Genomic DNA, 17,706 nt, shown 5'->3' with positions numbered 1-17,706 from the left:
ACATCATCAAAACATCTTAGCTCCACAATGTAAAGTTACCCAACGCATGACGTCTCCAATTAATGGTTGTGATAGTTGCCACAAAAATAACACAAACATCACTATTTTTACGGCATTCCATTTGGCATGGAAATGCCATTTCCCAGGTGTTCGTTCCTTACTTTAAACTCAGAAGTTGGAAGTTTGTACTATAGACAATATGTTTTCCCTGTATTAATCTGTCCAATTTCTCCTTTTTTTGAAGTTGCAAATGATTTAATTTTGCTGTTCAGACCCCTGTGAGTTCAAGTATAATGAAGGTATAATTCGCACACATGTCATGAAAGTTTTAAAAAACCACATTGGTGACTTATTAATGTCGATGAGTATAAGATCTTCGTTCAGGAACATATGTTTTCATTATTAATATTTGAGATTTCCTGGACTCCGTATGCATTGCATTTATGAACATTTTAAATTCAAAAACAACCCGTAAAGCTCCCGAATTCAGCACCACATCCAACGAGAGTATTTACTATACAGCTACATGTACCAAGTTATACAAGTCATGTAGTCGATAGAACTGATGGGAATGGCGGAGGTATTGTGATTTCTTTTATAAAAACGAACCGAAAAAGTATTGCACTGTTGTCAATAATGTAAATGATAGTATCGTAGTACTCAAGATAGCACGTGACTTATCACGACATGATTAAGATATTTACATATTTGTTAATTATTTACACCCAGCTAATAATACTTATTATGATACGCATGGTGTTGATCTTTTTGTAAAACTAGAAAAAAGTATTTCTATATATAAGGACAAACCCTCTTGTAGCATATTGGTTATAGGAGATTTTAACAGTCGAATTGGTGAAGTTGATGGTTTCATTAGCACGGACCTACTGGGCAATGCAACAAGTAATAATGTATCTAACATTGTTAGCTATTTACCAAACGATAGTATGAAAAACGTAAAAGTATGGACAAGACTGTTTATCAATTGGCCGCCAGATATAACTATGTCCAAAACCTCTTCACTTCGAATTGTTAACGGTAGACATTAAGATGATCCAGAAGGTAGTATACCTTTTTATAACGCTAGAGGAACTAGTGGCATAGATAACTTACAGAAGGTAGTATAACTATAACGCTAGAGGAACTCGTGTCATAGACAACTTACAGAAGGTAGTCTGACTTTTTATAACGCTAGAGGAACTCGTGTCATAGACAACTTACAGAAGGTAGTATAACTTTTTATAACGCTAGAGGAACTAGTGGCATAGATAACTTACAGAAGAAAGTTGTTTTGTTTGCAAAACAGTTTTGAAACCGGTGATTTTAACCGTTACTCTGACCACTGCCCAGTCACTTTTTGTATTAATGTTAATTTTTGTTTTAACCGTGCATCGTCAAGTATGTCGGACGTTGTTGAACAAATTTCGCTTAAAAAGAATGATGAACATGTGAATGTGAAATGGAAAGATGATAACACAGAGGAAACAGTGAGACAAAACTAGAGAATAATATAAATGCCTTATTAAATATCTTTGCTGTTGATTGTCTGTTGATATGTTTACATGCGAGTTAAATAATATTGTTCTACCTTTTTGTACAAAAACTAATATATACAGCGGTGTCCGAAAAGAAGCTACCCAGGATAAACCTCGGTTTAACGATAGTTGTAAGAAAGGATATAAAAAGTATAAACCGCTCTGTATGTTTTTAATCTATATGAAAATGATGAAAATCGGGTCAATTTGATAAATAAGAAAAAAATGTAAAACAAGTTTGAATCTAAGCTAAAGAAATAATATAAGGGCGATACGAGCTACATGCTGAATTATGTGAGAAAGTATAACCCTAAAAGGTTTTACAAGCATTTCAAAAACATAAGCAAAATATTAAAAGTGATTTGAGTGAATTTGATCCCTCAACACTTTACCAAAATTATATGGAACTGAACCTTATAGTTAATGTTGACATACATGATTTTATGCACGAGTACGATAGTAACTCCTCTACTGTAACTTTTGATGAATTAGATATAGATATAACAGAAGGAGATATTGTACGCAATAAAGAAATTAGGTAAAATAAATGCATATGGCCCGGGCTACATTTTAAATAAATACATAATTAAGTGTAAGATGGTTTTAATGCCGTGTTTTGTTATTTTATTCAATAATATACTTAAATTTGGTAAAAAAATATTATATTGTTGTTTTATTGATTACACAAAGACTTTAAATTTTATTAATCGCCAAAACTTGATAAAGTAAGGAATTGATGGGAAGTTGTTAAAATTAATTAGATCGTTGTATAGTTGTGTGAAATGTTCCGTAAAACATAATTGCTCATTATCAAACTATTTCAATTGGGAAAATAAATTGTTTCAAGGGGAAATTGTATCACCTCTACTATTTGCTTTATATGTAACTGATTGTGAAATGCAAGTTTTAACTGACAATTGTGCATCGATAGAAATATGTTGAATATGCTTTTTACTTATGTAAGCCGACGATATTGTAATTATTTCAGAAACGCCAGAGGGCCAACAATCAATGTTAAATTCTTTAGAACCTTATACAGAGAAATGGAGTCTTACTGTCAATATTAACACAACATAAATTCTTGTGTTTAGAAATGGTGGTTATCTGAGAATAAAAAAATCGGACATATAAAGGCTGTAATTTAGAAATTGTAAATTAATTCAATTACTAGGGAGTCTTGTTAAATTACAACGGGACGTTTAGGAAAAGACAAAAAAAAAATCAGAATAAGGTAGAAAAACATTATTTGCCGTTATGAGTTTATGTCAAAACAACTTTTTTAATACTGAAACTCAGTTGTTTGTTTTTGACACATATGTTAATAGCATATTAAGCTTTGGTGCGGAAATAAAGGGTTTTCATAAGCCCCTGCTGTCGAGAAAGTACAAACTATGTTTTGCATGTTTGTAATGCCATGGTGTACTTAAAACTTGACAGGTATCCTTTATCGTTATTAAGGATATTCAACATTTGTTAAATATTGAATAAAATTGAAAATAAACTGATAATTGTATTTTATAAGCATGTTACAAGAAACGGTAGAGAATAAAAATAAATAGATAATGAACATCAAGAATGAGCTATACAGGATAGGCCTAGGGTCTATTTGGGAATATGATATAACGGCAACACGTTCTATTAATTAATTTAAGAAATACTAATTGATATTTTTAGAGAAGAATGTGCAAAACAAAATAAAATATCCGCAAAAGTTAACGTTTATAGATATCTTTATGATAGTTTTGATCTACAAAACTACCAGCGTAAACCCATACCAAAAGAATATCTGAAAAAAATTACAAAAAATGAATTACCTTCTCATAACTTAAAAAGAGCGATAGCAAAACATTGAACGAAGTCGTCGAGTATGTAAATTATGTAATTTAGATGATGTTGAATATGAGTTTCATTTCATTCTTAAATGCCCATGTTATTCAGATTTGCGAGCAAAATTTTTGAAAACTTATAACATTAAAAAGCCAAGCATGTTAAAATTGATAGGACTACTGAGTGTGAAAAATACAAAAGAAATAACGAATTTAGGGAAATATATAAAATCTGCTTATTCGAGAAGAAACTTATTATTATAAATAGCTTAATTGCACTCTCCAAACAAATGATACTGTATCTATTTGTAATTGTTTAGTAAGTGTGTGTAATGTTGTGTTATGGTGTTCAATCTTATTTGTATTTTGCACTGTAAATGTTGCACTTTTGTTACTGGTAACTGTAGAGTTGAAAAACTCAACGTAATAAAGAACTTGTATTATAAATAGGTATTAAGGGAGAGGTAACAGCCAAGCACAAGCTATTCATTACCTTGTAATCTTCAAGATTACCGAGTTTTATAAAGGATTCAAATGACAATGATATAACTGATGAAGCTGTAAGAGGAAATTGTTTTAATGAGTATTTCACAAATAAAGCAGATCAGTATGTAAACGAAACTTATAAAAACGACTCTTCAGATACGTTAAAATGGCTTAACGTGTACACACAAGAAAAACTGAGCGGTAACATTTTTAATATTCACCAAGTTGACGCTACTTTTATTGAAAACTCTTTATTGAATTTAGATGTCAACAAAGTCACCGGGCTGGATAATATTGGCGCCATGTTTTTGAAGTTTAGAAGTATGCGAAAGTAAGCCCTCTTTTTCAAAAGGGTAGAAAAGAGCTTTTGTGTAATTACAGGCTAATATCAGTTCTACCTGTTTTATCAAAAAGTCTAGAAAAACATATTCATGGCCACTCGTTTTTCAATTTTTGCCTGACCACAATTTGATTACAGATAGCCAATCTGTAACCGGAGCAAAACACTCATGTCAGACTGCGCTAACTAATATTAGAAACACCTGGTGGTATGAGGCTATAGCAAAAGGTATTTTGACAGGTGTTCTATTTCTAGATTTACTAAAGGCATTCGACCTTGTGAACAATTCTGTTTTAATATAGGAATTGTATGGGTATTCATCTTAATCGATGTTTTTTTTAATTTAAGTTATTTGAGCGGGAGGTATTGAAATTTTAAACTTTAAGAACACTTTGAATGATTCTCTCCCTCTGACAGTCGGCTTCCCTCAAGGTTCAATATTGGTGCCACTTTCGTTCATTTTATATGTAAATGACCTGCCCCTGATTACAAGTTAAAGTTCTTTGTACAATCGCAAGGACAATCATTTGGCGTTGTAAATAGCAGCCTCCATGCTGATGCAAAAATAGTGTCAAAATGTTGTGATGAAAACAAAATATGTGTAAACACAGAAAAAAAAGTCTTGCTTGTTACAATGTACTACTTCGCAGAGAAAATGTAAATTAAAATAAGTATTGTCCGTTGTTATCAACAATGTAAACATTGAAAACGTAAAATGTGAAAAACTCTTAAGAGTGTCAATAAATCTCTTTGGACGTCAAATGTTTCAGATGAAAAAGCTGAGACCCTTCGTGAGCCAGACATCTTGTATGACTTTATAATTGCTTTGTAAACCCTCGTCAGATTACTGCACTACTGTTTGGGGTAGCAGTTCAAAAAGTAAAATTGTCAAATGAGAACGTCTGCAAAAGAGAGCAGCCAGACTTATTTCAAATTATGATTTTCCACACCTTCCTGTGATATGTTCAAAAAACTAAATTGGTTATCATTTTAAAAAAGAATTTTATACAATCAAGCAGTTTTGATGTACATGTACAAGATACTTACACAATTTAGCTCCACAAAATTTGAATGGTTTTACGTACATGTCTGATGTTCAGAGAAGAACAACAAGGATCTTCATCTACCAATGTGTTTTACTTGCCATGTCATAAAACAAACATTTTTAGAAGGTCTTTAAGATATGAGGGACCCCTTACATTGAATATTTTACCATGTCATATTAGAAATTGTAATTGCAATTTTATTTGGAATGATTTATGATATTCTCCCTTATTGTATATTGTATACATATAATCAAAAATGTGTTATCAAGAATAAATAAAGCCTATTATTATTATCCCTATTGTCATGTTATCATGAACCGGCTAATATGTAGCTACACTGTACATGTAAGTCGTCGGTTATATATATATATCTTAATCTATCATTAATTATTTCAGATTGTTTGTATTTGTTTGGAACCGAGCATGTTAACAATTGTATATTACATTGATCTGCTGCCACCGTTGTAATAATCTGGAACGCCGTCTTCTCTTTCTCTCTAGCCTACTCTTTCTATTTATAGTGTCTCGCTGTTGGTAGATGCTTTAAATATATATATTTGCTTGATTATATGGCAGTTGTAGCAGTCACGTGAACAATAATGAGAAAACATGTCAATATCATTTTCATTAAAAATACTTACAATCGCCTACCTTTTTTATACAGTCCACTACCACTTCCCTTGGAATACTTTGAGGCTTTGTATGTAAACAGTTTGCACATGTTTCGACTATAGTATCGGATTCCAACACACGCGGGGTCCTTACATAGTAGGAAACAGTCCTTCGCATCGAAACGAGAATGAAAACCTCCGCTTTCTGAAGGTTTACCGTCAATCGATGAAACTTTGGTAAAACAGGTTTCGGTATCTATTAAAGATAAATAAGTATTTCGTTTTATTAGCAAACATGACACACTGGTGTAATGAGCTTGTTAACTTGTTTGTAGATCATGAATAATCTGTAGATATTCTCTTAATGCGATTTTTTTCAATCTAATTGTTCATAAACATTAACAGTGTCGTTAAGACCACCTATGGAGACAGCAACAGCTATTTTATTGACAGATTGTCTTTACGGACAGGTAGACGCAATAAACAGGTCGCTCAACCATGTCCATATGATAGAAAAGGGAAAATGTACAATGTACGGCCAGAACCCGGGCCCTACCAAATTCCTGACGGACGCTCTACCAAGTGAGTTTCCTGGTCGCCGGCGAACTACCAAGTTTAGGTCTGCTACATTTGTTAGAACTACCAAAGAGAAAGCAAAAGCAGTATCGGTTTCAATAGATAGATAGACGTATTAGACTATACAGATATGCAAATCATGGATTGCTTAGGGCTCGGATAATTGTATCTGAAAATCCGAGGGTGGGATTTTTGTCTAAAGTATTCTATAATCTGCCCTACTCGAGAAATTAGTATGGCACCCAACGGGAAATCATTGAACATTCTTTAGTTATAGTATCATAGTACATATACCGATATGATATTGCATACATTGTATAAATAACGGATCTTCATTAATTTTCAATTTTACATGATATTCATAATACACGTCTACACGTAATTATTCAGCGAGGTTCTGTTTCAGTCTACAAAAGTTATTACGTTTCCGTTAATACCACATTGAGAAAGCGAAACGGGTCAAAGATATAAAATAAAAAACGAATTTGATTTTCTTACATGCTGTATTTCGAATTCGATATTTTACATAATGTTAAGCAGGCCCAGATGCGTACGATGCAATGACGATACCCATGCTAAAACGTGGACGACCAAGAATCATGAAAAAGAAATAAAGCTGGACGTCGATCAACAGTGCAATTAAGCGAAAGTATGCATCCTCTTACTTAGGAAAAACGTGAGTTTGTCCACTACTAAGAGTTGCGAGGCTTTTACATGTACTTGACAGATGAGAACTGAATCGGCTTAGAGTAACACGTTGATTGTGTAAATATTATCTCTGACCCAGTCGAGGATATAGTCTCTATACGTTGGATTCTGCTCTCGTGACATCTCGTGAATTCCCGTATGCATAATGATGACGTAAACATGGCCTCAACCCTGCTTCTGTTGAGATAAGTAGCAGTCGGGGAAAGGGTTCGCACGCTTATTCCTGACATCACCATAATTCATTGAAATTTTAAATCCTTTCAAACCACCATACTTGCAATTTTAACCACAGCTTTTCTGACATTTTGCGGCATAGTAACTTTAAGCTGTCGTTGCTAATGAAAAACAAACGATATAAGTATGTGGTTCCTCCACTATTTCTGCAAAATATTTGTATCAGTATAATCCGCATAATTGTACTGGACTTGATAATGTAGATATACGTTACCTAGTGAAGATGCCTGGCACAAAAAGGGTTGTTCCATGCTGCATGGTTGGGACGCAAACGTGCTGTTACCGTCGAACAAAAAACAAGCATCGGCGCTCTGACCCGTTACAAACGTGTTATCATCGACATGTTCACAGCCATCCTGCCATCGAGCCTTCTCATTGTTAGCGCGGTATGCACCTATCCACACAGAGCTAAATCAAAGAACATCGTCGTTTATATTGATAGCTCAAGGCTATATAGAACAAAATATACAGTTGCTTCAACATACTGGGACAATTTGCGGATCATTTCATTTTTAGGATCAAAATAAAAGGTATCCTGAACCCCCTTAGAACTTGCAGAATTAATTTATGCTAGTAGAATAGAAAGTGAAATGCACAAATCAAGTTCGAAAAAACAATGCTAGGAAGAAACAGTCGACGGTAACCCTTGGCACATCTGGTTGGTTGTCGTCGGAATAAGATGACTAGTTAGACACCATGCTACAAGTTGTACTATTCTACTATGGAATACATTTTAGTATGTTAACACTTACGGTTGTCTCATCGTCTTTATCATTATTTCTCTCATTCTTGTGCGTATGTGACAGAAATTATCAGCTAATTATGGTGATTTGAATTAAAGAGAAATACTCTTTCATTCCCAGATTGGCAGAATAAAGAAGATTTGCCCTCATAGTTTACTAATTGGTGCAAAACCCTCGGCAAAGCATCAGATTTCATCCATTCTGAAAATTATTCGGGTGAAATTTTCCTATCCTCCACACCTTGGTCACGAAGGACTATTACGGTCACCTTAGATTTGTCTAAATCTGATTCAATAGTACTATGAAATAGTGCAACTTGTATACGTTTATCCGACTGGTAAAATCCCAAAACATGTTACACATGTAAAGGGGTAGTACGGTCAGGTGCAGTGCTAGTACAGGTACGTAGTGAATCACACGGAGTTGATCACCGAATACAGTTCATCGATGATTTGGCAGTTATCAATACAAAACTCACGGGCGTAGCTTGGATATAAATTTTAAGTAGGCACTTGAACAGTTGGCTGGTAAGTGTATATTTTTTCTTCATTTTAATGGTAACAGTTCTAAAGTCAAAATAAAACCAATTCATAAAAATAAGTGCATTTTATAATCAAATTTTGTGAACTAAAAATCGACAAAAAAGAGCAAAAATATAAACATTTTTTTGTTTATTTGTTTTTGTTTAACGGCCCATCGACAACGATGGTCATTTAGGGCCATGGTGGTTTTTGTTTAAACACACATGATGCGAGTAACGTAAAAATATAAACAATAATACGACCAGATACTCGGTAGGGGTAAGCGTATTCTGCTTCATCTTCGACACATGGCATTGAATCTTCGAGAAATCAAAGTGATGTCACGTCGTCTAAGTGAAAATCGAGTGGTGACAACAAAACTATTCTAACTAGCTAATAAAAAATATCGACCTTCATATCACACAAAGAACAAAAACATATTTCCCTATTTGATCACAATGGCGACCATAACACTTGGCAATATCTTTCATTAACCAGCGTCTTTTGAAACCTTGTGTTGTTAGTTTGTCCGTCAGCAGTCGACATCTATGATATCATGATGAAGTCATAAAGTTAAGCTATTTAGAACAAGCTCTTAAAACCGACCGCATCAACTAAAACTTGTGGAAGCAGGAATGTAACCGTCGAGAAAAGGAAAGTACATGACAGGAAACCAAAGTTGTCGTGCTTAGCGTACAGCGTAATTGTAAAAGGTCTTTTTCGATCCTGGTATTGTAGCTCCTTAAAGTCAAGCTCAGGAAGGTATATAAGATCGACGCAGGCGATAAATTCATCGTTGTTTAAATTAAAGGACTTGGCTAGGGTTTTGTTGTCCAAATTGCTCGTCAATAAATTAAGCCTTGTACAAAACAAATCGGCCTGAGGAGGGGCACAGTTTATTCTCATTGGCATGCGTATAGTCTACACTGATGAAAGTCTTGCCACTGTACTCAACAAAGACATTTTAAAACCAGGAACTCAATCATTCTCACAATTTCAATATCTGCAAAACATGTTTTAGATGGGGTGTGCTTTTTACCAAGTATGCTTCAAAATCATTTACAGCCACAAAACGATAAATTCATCTCACTGTTCGCCCTTCGTGATAATAAATATTCTCATAATAAGAGAACGAAACTGTTCTTTCTGTTTGGTATGTGGAATGGTAGAGTAAAGGGTCGAAAAAACAAAACGTTTGATAGAAGAAAAACGTTTGAGAAGAGAATGTTCAATATTGATCAAAAGATCTTTTGAATTCTTCGAAATCCATATTCCATTTATTCTATTAACCGATAATATAGAGTCACAATACGACTCTATTCCTGATTAAAAAGGTATTAAGAAATGTACAAGAAATTTGCATAGTGGCTAAAAGATGGGCCCGCGATGAAACGTTGTTTATAAGGATTCTTGTGACGTTTAGGAATCTAATACAAAGAAGGCAGGTCTGTCTGATTATCATTACTGGGACTCTGCACAGATTTTAATACAGAAGCGTGATTAGCAAGTACTTCGTCTTTAGAAAAATTGTAAAGTATATAGATAGGGTAACCTTGGTTATCAAGCATTCTCAGTTCTATTTTTGCAAGAAGACAGAGTAATAGTGTTTGCAGACAATTATTAAAACATTAGATGCTTTGTCGGCACACACAAATACACGCCTATCATGCAGATTGTTGAGTGTGGTTTGAAAATCTGAGTGAGGAAAAAAAGACTTTGTGTTTTATTTTCGTTTTGGATTTTAAGCAGCTATTTTCGTTTCGCCCTAAGGGTTGAGTATAACAACTAATTGCTACTGGTTAAATAACTTTGTTAAAGACGAACTTAACTACTTTTAATTACCATACAAACTAAGCATTTACTGTGTAGGATGCTTGTACAAGTAGCTGTTGTCCAATCGTGCAAGGAGAATGGCAACCATATTCTGTTAGCCTACCTCCGACTGATATCCTATGCGTGCCAAATCGGTAGGATTGGGCATGGTAATTAAAGAATGACGCCTAACTTTGAGTAACCTCGGAAGACGAGATAAAGTTTCAATACGAGAAGGGTCCTTTAACTGGGCCTCAAATGTTTTGATATTCTGAATTTTTTTGACCACGACTGCCGGGCTGCCACGAAATAACGTTGACGGGCGGACGGACGATTGACGCCGCGCCTCAGCATACGGTTGCATGGCCCTTCGTGCTAGGTACATGGAAATTCCGTATTTTATCGCTACATTCTTCTGATGTAACTTGTTTCTTTATCAGCGTTATGTTTGAGATTCTAGTATGCAAAGCATCAATGATTAGTAACAGTTATTTTTATTATCTATAGTTATCAAGACTTTCAACTTAACACTTCAAAAAGATTTAACAGTTTGGAAATATATAAAATCAAAGTGTACATTATACACAAACAATGTAGGTATTAAGCGTGTCGCAATGTTTTAAGGCCGACTGGTCCCTTTGTCAAGCTAATACGTACAAAGTGTGTATTAAGTAAACTTTGATATTTCAACTTTACAATTCATATCAAGAAAAAAATGAATATTTAGAAAAATAACCGATTCCATGTATTCAGTGACGATGACAGTTAGTTGTGTATATATAATGTACCTTGGAGGTCTGGCATCACTATGCCATCTGGTGCTATTCATCAGTTTCCTGAGGTAGATTTGATCAACGTCCGCAATTTTAGCCAAGGTCAAATTGGCCTGTTCACATACTGCTTTAGCGTCAAACCAGGATAGTGAGTGGTTATACAATTTGTACAGGCACCATTCGAAATCTAGAAAAAAAAGATAGATCACAGTCTTCCTTTTAATGTCGATGAATATATTTAATCATCATCTAAATATCGCATATTATTGAAACATAGAACGGATGAAGAACAGCGCTGTAACATACATGTACGTACACAATTACGAACATTTACCTATACATTACGTTATAATCGTACGGAACTGACCTTCAAAACAAGGAATAGATACGGATATAGGCGACAAACACAGTTGTAGAACAAAGTATTAAATTACCCTGTAAATGTCATAAATAATAATAACATTTGTATAATATATAAGGGGGAGGTTATAAGTTTGCCAACTTCAAACTTTAGGAATTTATTTTGCTTGGTAATAGGCCGAAAATACACAGGGAATAAGCAAATTATTTACCGCTTCTGGCAAGAAGAAAAAACGTGCACCAACAGGTATTATAAGTAAACACTGAGAAATAATCAATGAAATGAAAGAAAACGTAAATAAAAGAGAGTAAGAAAAGATGACATTACCGAAACACAACCCTGTGCATGTTTTTATTCGTGTTTATGGAATACTTTACAATAAGCAGGAAAAGGTTTATCACCATACAAATGTAACTAACTAACAGGACAGACAAAACATACATATGTAACTAACAAACTAACAGGACAGACAAAACAAACATACATATGTAAATAACTAACAGGACATACAAAACAAACATACATATGAAACAACCTAACAGGACAGACAAAACACATACATATGTAACTAACTAACAGGACAGACAAAACAAACATACATATGTAACTAACTAACAGGACAGTCAAAACAACCATACATATGTAACTAACTAACAGGACAGACAAAACATACATATGTAACTAACTAAGATGACAGTCAAAACATACATATGTAACTAACTAACAGGACAGTCAAAACAAACATACATATGTAACTAACTAACAGGACAGACAAAACATACATATGTAACTAACTAAGATGGCAGTCAAAACATACATATGTAACTAACTAACAGGACAGTCAAAACAAACATACATATGTAACTAACTAACAGTACAGACAAAACACACATACATATGTAACTAACTAACAGGACAGAAAAAAACAAAAATACATATGTAACTAACTAACAGGACATACAGAACACATATACATATGTAACTAACTAACAGGACAGTCAAAACAAACATACATATGTAACTAACTAACATGACAGACAAAACATACATATGTAACTAACTAACAGGACAGAAAAAAACAAAAATACATATTTAACTAACTAACAGGACATACAGAACACATATAAATATGTAACTAACTAACAGGACAGACAAAACATACATACATATGTAACAACCAAACAGGACAGACAGAACAAACATACATATGTAACTAACTAACATGACAGACAAAACATACATATGTAACTAACTAACATGACAGACAAAACACACATATGTAACTAACTAACATGACAGACAAAACACACATACATATGTAACAACCTAACAGGACAGATAAAACAAACATACATATGTAACTAACTAACAGGACAGACAAAACATACATTTGTAACTAACTAACATGACAGACAAAACACACATACATATATAACAACCTAACAGGACAGACAAAACAAACATGCATATGTAACTAACTAACAGAACAGACAAAACACACATGCATATGTAACAACCTAACAGGACAGACAAAACAAACATACTTATGTATCTAACTAACAGGACAGACAAAACACACATACATATATAACAACCTAACAGGACAGACAGATCAAACATACATATGTAACTAACTAACAGGACAGACAAAACATACAGATGTAACTAACTAACATGACAGACAAAACACACCTACATATGTAACAACCTAACAGGACAGACAAAACAAACATACACATGTAACTAACTATGATGACAGACAAAACACAAATACATATGTAACTTACTAACAGGACAGACAAAACACACATACCTATGTACCTAAATAACAGGACAGACAAAACAAACAGACACATCTAGCAACCTAACAGGACAGACAGAACACACATACATATGTAACAACCTAACAGGACAGACAAAACAAACATACATAGGTAAATAACTTACAGGACAGACAAAACACACATACATATGTAACAACCTAACAGGAGAGACAAAACAAACATACATAGGTATCTAACTAACAAAACAGACAAAAATCACATACATATGTAACTTACTAACAGGACAGACAAAACATACATACATATGTTACTAACTAACAGGACAAACAGAACACACATACATATGTTACTAACTAACAGGACAGACAAAACACACATACATATGTTACTAACTAACAGGACAGACAGAACACATATACATATGTAACTAACTAACAGGACAGACAAAACAAACATACATATGTAACTAACTAACAGGACAGACAAAACACACATACATATGTAACTAACTAACAGGACAGACAAAACACACATTCATCTGTAACTAACTAACATGACAGACAGAACACACATACATATGTCACTAACTAACAGGACAGACAAAACACATATACATATGTAACTAAATAACAGGACTGACAAAACACACATACCTATATCACTAACTAACAGGACAGACACAACACACATACATATGTAACTAACTAACAGGACAGACAAAACACACATTCATCTGTAACTAACCAACAGGACAGACAAAACACACATACATATGTAACTAACTAACAGGACAGACAGACCAAACATACATCTGTAACAAACTATCAGTACAGACAAAATACACATACATATGTTGCTAACTAACAGAACAGACAAAACACACTTATATATGTAACTAAATAACAGGACAGACAAAACACAAATACATGTGTAACTTACTAACAGGACAGACAAAACATACATATATACGTCACTAACTAACAGCACAGACAAAACACACATACATATGTAACTTACTAACAGGACAGACAAAACACAAATACATATGTCACTAACTAACAGGACAGACAAAACACACATACATAGGTAACTAATTAACAGGACAGACAAAACACAAATACATCTGTAACTTACTAACAGGACAGACAAAAAACATACATATGTAACTAACTAACAGGACAGACAAAACACACATACATATGAAACAAACTAACAGGACAGACAAAACACATATACATATGTAACTAACTAACAGGACAGACAAAACATACATACATATAAAACTAACTAACAGAACAGACAAAACATACATACATCTGTAACTAACTAACAGGACAGACAAAACACACATACATATGTTACTAACTAACCGAACAGACAAAGCACACATACATATTTCACTAACTAACAGGACAGACAAAACACACATACATATGAAACAAACTAACAGGACAGACAAAACACGCATACATATGTAACTAACTAACAGGACAGACAAAACATACATACATATAAAACTAACTAACAGAACAGAAAACATACATACATCTGTAACTAAATAACAGGACAGACAAAACACACATACATATGTCACTAACTAACAGGACAGACAAAACACACATACATATTTCACTAACTAACAGGACAGACAAAACCCACATACATATGAAACAAACTAACAGGACAGACAAAACACGCATACATATGTAACTAACTAACAGGACAGACAGACAAAACATACATCTGTAACAAACTATCAGTACAGACAAAATACACATACATATGTTGCTAACTAACAGAACAGACAAAACACAAATACTTATTTCACTGACTAACAGGACAGACAAAACACACATACATCTGTAACCAACTAACAGGACAGACAAAACAAACATACATATGTAACTAACTTACAGGAGAAACAAAACACACATACATCTGTAACTAACTAACAGAACAGACAGAACAAACATACATCTGTAACTAGCTAACAGGACAGACAAAGCAGAAATGCATCTGTGAAAAATTTACTGGACAGACAAAACACACATACATATGTAACTAACTAACATGAAAGACAAAACAAACATACATATGTAACTTTCTAACAGGACAGACAAAACACACATACATATATAACTAACAAACAGGACAGAATAAAACACAAATACATCTGTAACTAACTAACAGGAAAGACAAAACAAACATACATATGTTACTAACAAACAGGACAGACAGAACACACATGCATACGTAACTAACAAACAGGACAGACAAAACACACATTCATCGGTAACTAACTAACATGAAAGACAAAACAACCATAAATATGTAACTAACTAACAGGACAGACAAAACACACATACATATGTAACTAACTAACAGGACAGACAAAACACACATACACATGTAACTTTCTAACAGAGCAGACAAAACACACATACATATATAACTAACAAACAGGACAGACAAAACACACATACATCTCTAACTAACTAACAGGAAAGACAAAACAAACATACATATGTAACTAACTAATTACAGGACAGACAAAACACACATACATATGTCACTAACTAATTACAGGACAGACAAAAACACATACATACGTAACTAACTTACAAGACAGACAAAACACACATACATACGTAACTAACTAACAGGACAGACAAAACACACATACACATGTAACTTTCTAACAGAGCAGACAAAACACACATACATATATAACTAACAAACAGGACAGAATAAAACACACATACATCTGTAACTAACTAACAGGAAAGACAAAACAAACATACATATGTAACTAACTAAGTACAGGACAGACAAAAACACATACATACGTAACTAATAACAGGACAGACAAAACCCACATACATACGTAACTAACTTACATGACAGACAAAGCACACATACATATGTCACTAACTAACAGGACAGACAGAACACACATACATACGTAACTAACAAACAGGTCAGACAAAACACACATTCATCTGTAACTAACTAACATGAAAGACAAAACAAACATACATATGTAGCTAACTAACATGAAAGACAAAACACACATACATCTGTAACTAACTAACAGGACAGACTAAACACAAATACATATGTAACTAACTAACAGGAAAGACAAAACAAACATACGTCTGTAACTAACAAAACACAAATGCATATGTCACTAACTAGCAGGACAGACAAAACACATATACATATGTCACCAACTAACAGGACAGACAAAACACACATACATATGTCACTAACTAACAGGACTGACAAAACACACATACATATATCACTAACTAACAGGACAGACAAAACACACATACATATGTAACTAACTAACAGGACAGACAAAACACATACATATGTAACTAACTAACAGGACAGACAAAACACACTTACATATGTAACTAAATAACAGGACAGACAAAACACAAATACATCTGTAACTTACTAACAGGACAGACAAAACACACATACATATGTAACTAACTAACAGGACAGACAAAACACATACATATGTAACTCACTAACAGGACAGACAAAACACACATACATATGTCACTAACTAACCGAACAGACAAAGCACACATACATATGTCACTAACTAACAGGACAGACAAAACACATATACATCTGTAACTAACCAACAGGACAGACAAAACACACATACATATGTAACTAACTAACAGGACAGACACATCAAACATACATCTGTAACAAACTATCAGTACAGACAAAATACACATACATATGTTGCTAACTAACAGGACAGACAAAACACACATACATCCGTAACTAACTAACAGGACTGACAAAACAAACATACATATGTAACTAACTTACAGGACAAGCAAAACACACATACATCTGTAACTAACTAACAGGACAGACAAAACAAACATACACATGTAACTAACTTACAGGACAAACAAAACACACATACATCTGTAACTAACTAACAGAACAGACAGAACAAACATACATCTGTAATTAGCTAACAGGACAGACAAAGCAGAAATGCATCTGTGAAAAATTTACTGGACAGACAAAACACACATACATATGTAACTAAATTACAGGACAGACAAAACACACATACATCTGAAACTAACTAACAGGACAGACAAAACACACATACATACGTAACTAACAAACAGGACAGACAAAACACACATTCATCGGTAACTAACTAACATGAAAGACAAAACAAACATACATATGTAGCTTTCTAACAGGACAGACAAAACACACATACATATATAACTAACAAACAGGACAGAATAAAACACACATACATCTGTAACTAACTAACAGGAGAGACAAAACAAACCTACATAT

The sequence above is a fragment of the Mizuhopecten yessoensis genome, unplaced genomic scaffold (genome assembly GCF_002113885.1).
Source record: "Mizuhopecten yessoensis strain PY_sf001 unplaced genomic scaffold, ASM211388v2 scaffold716235, whole genome shotgun sequence".
Lineage (NCBI taxonomy): Eukaryota > Metazoa > Mollusca > Bivalvia > Pectinida > Pectinidae > Mizuhopecten > Mizuhopecten yessoensis.
Note: the sequence above shows the minus strand (reverse complement) of the source record.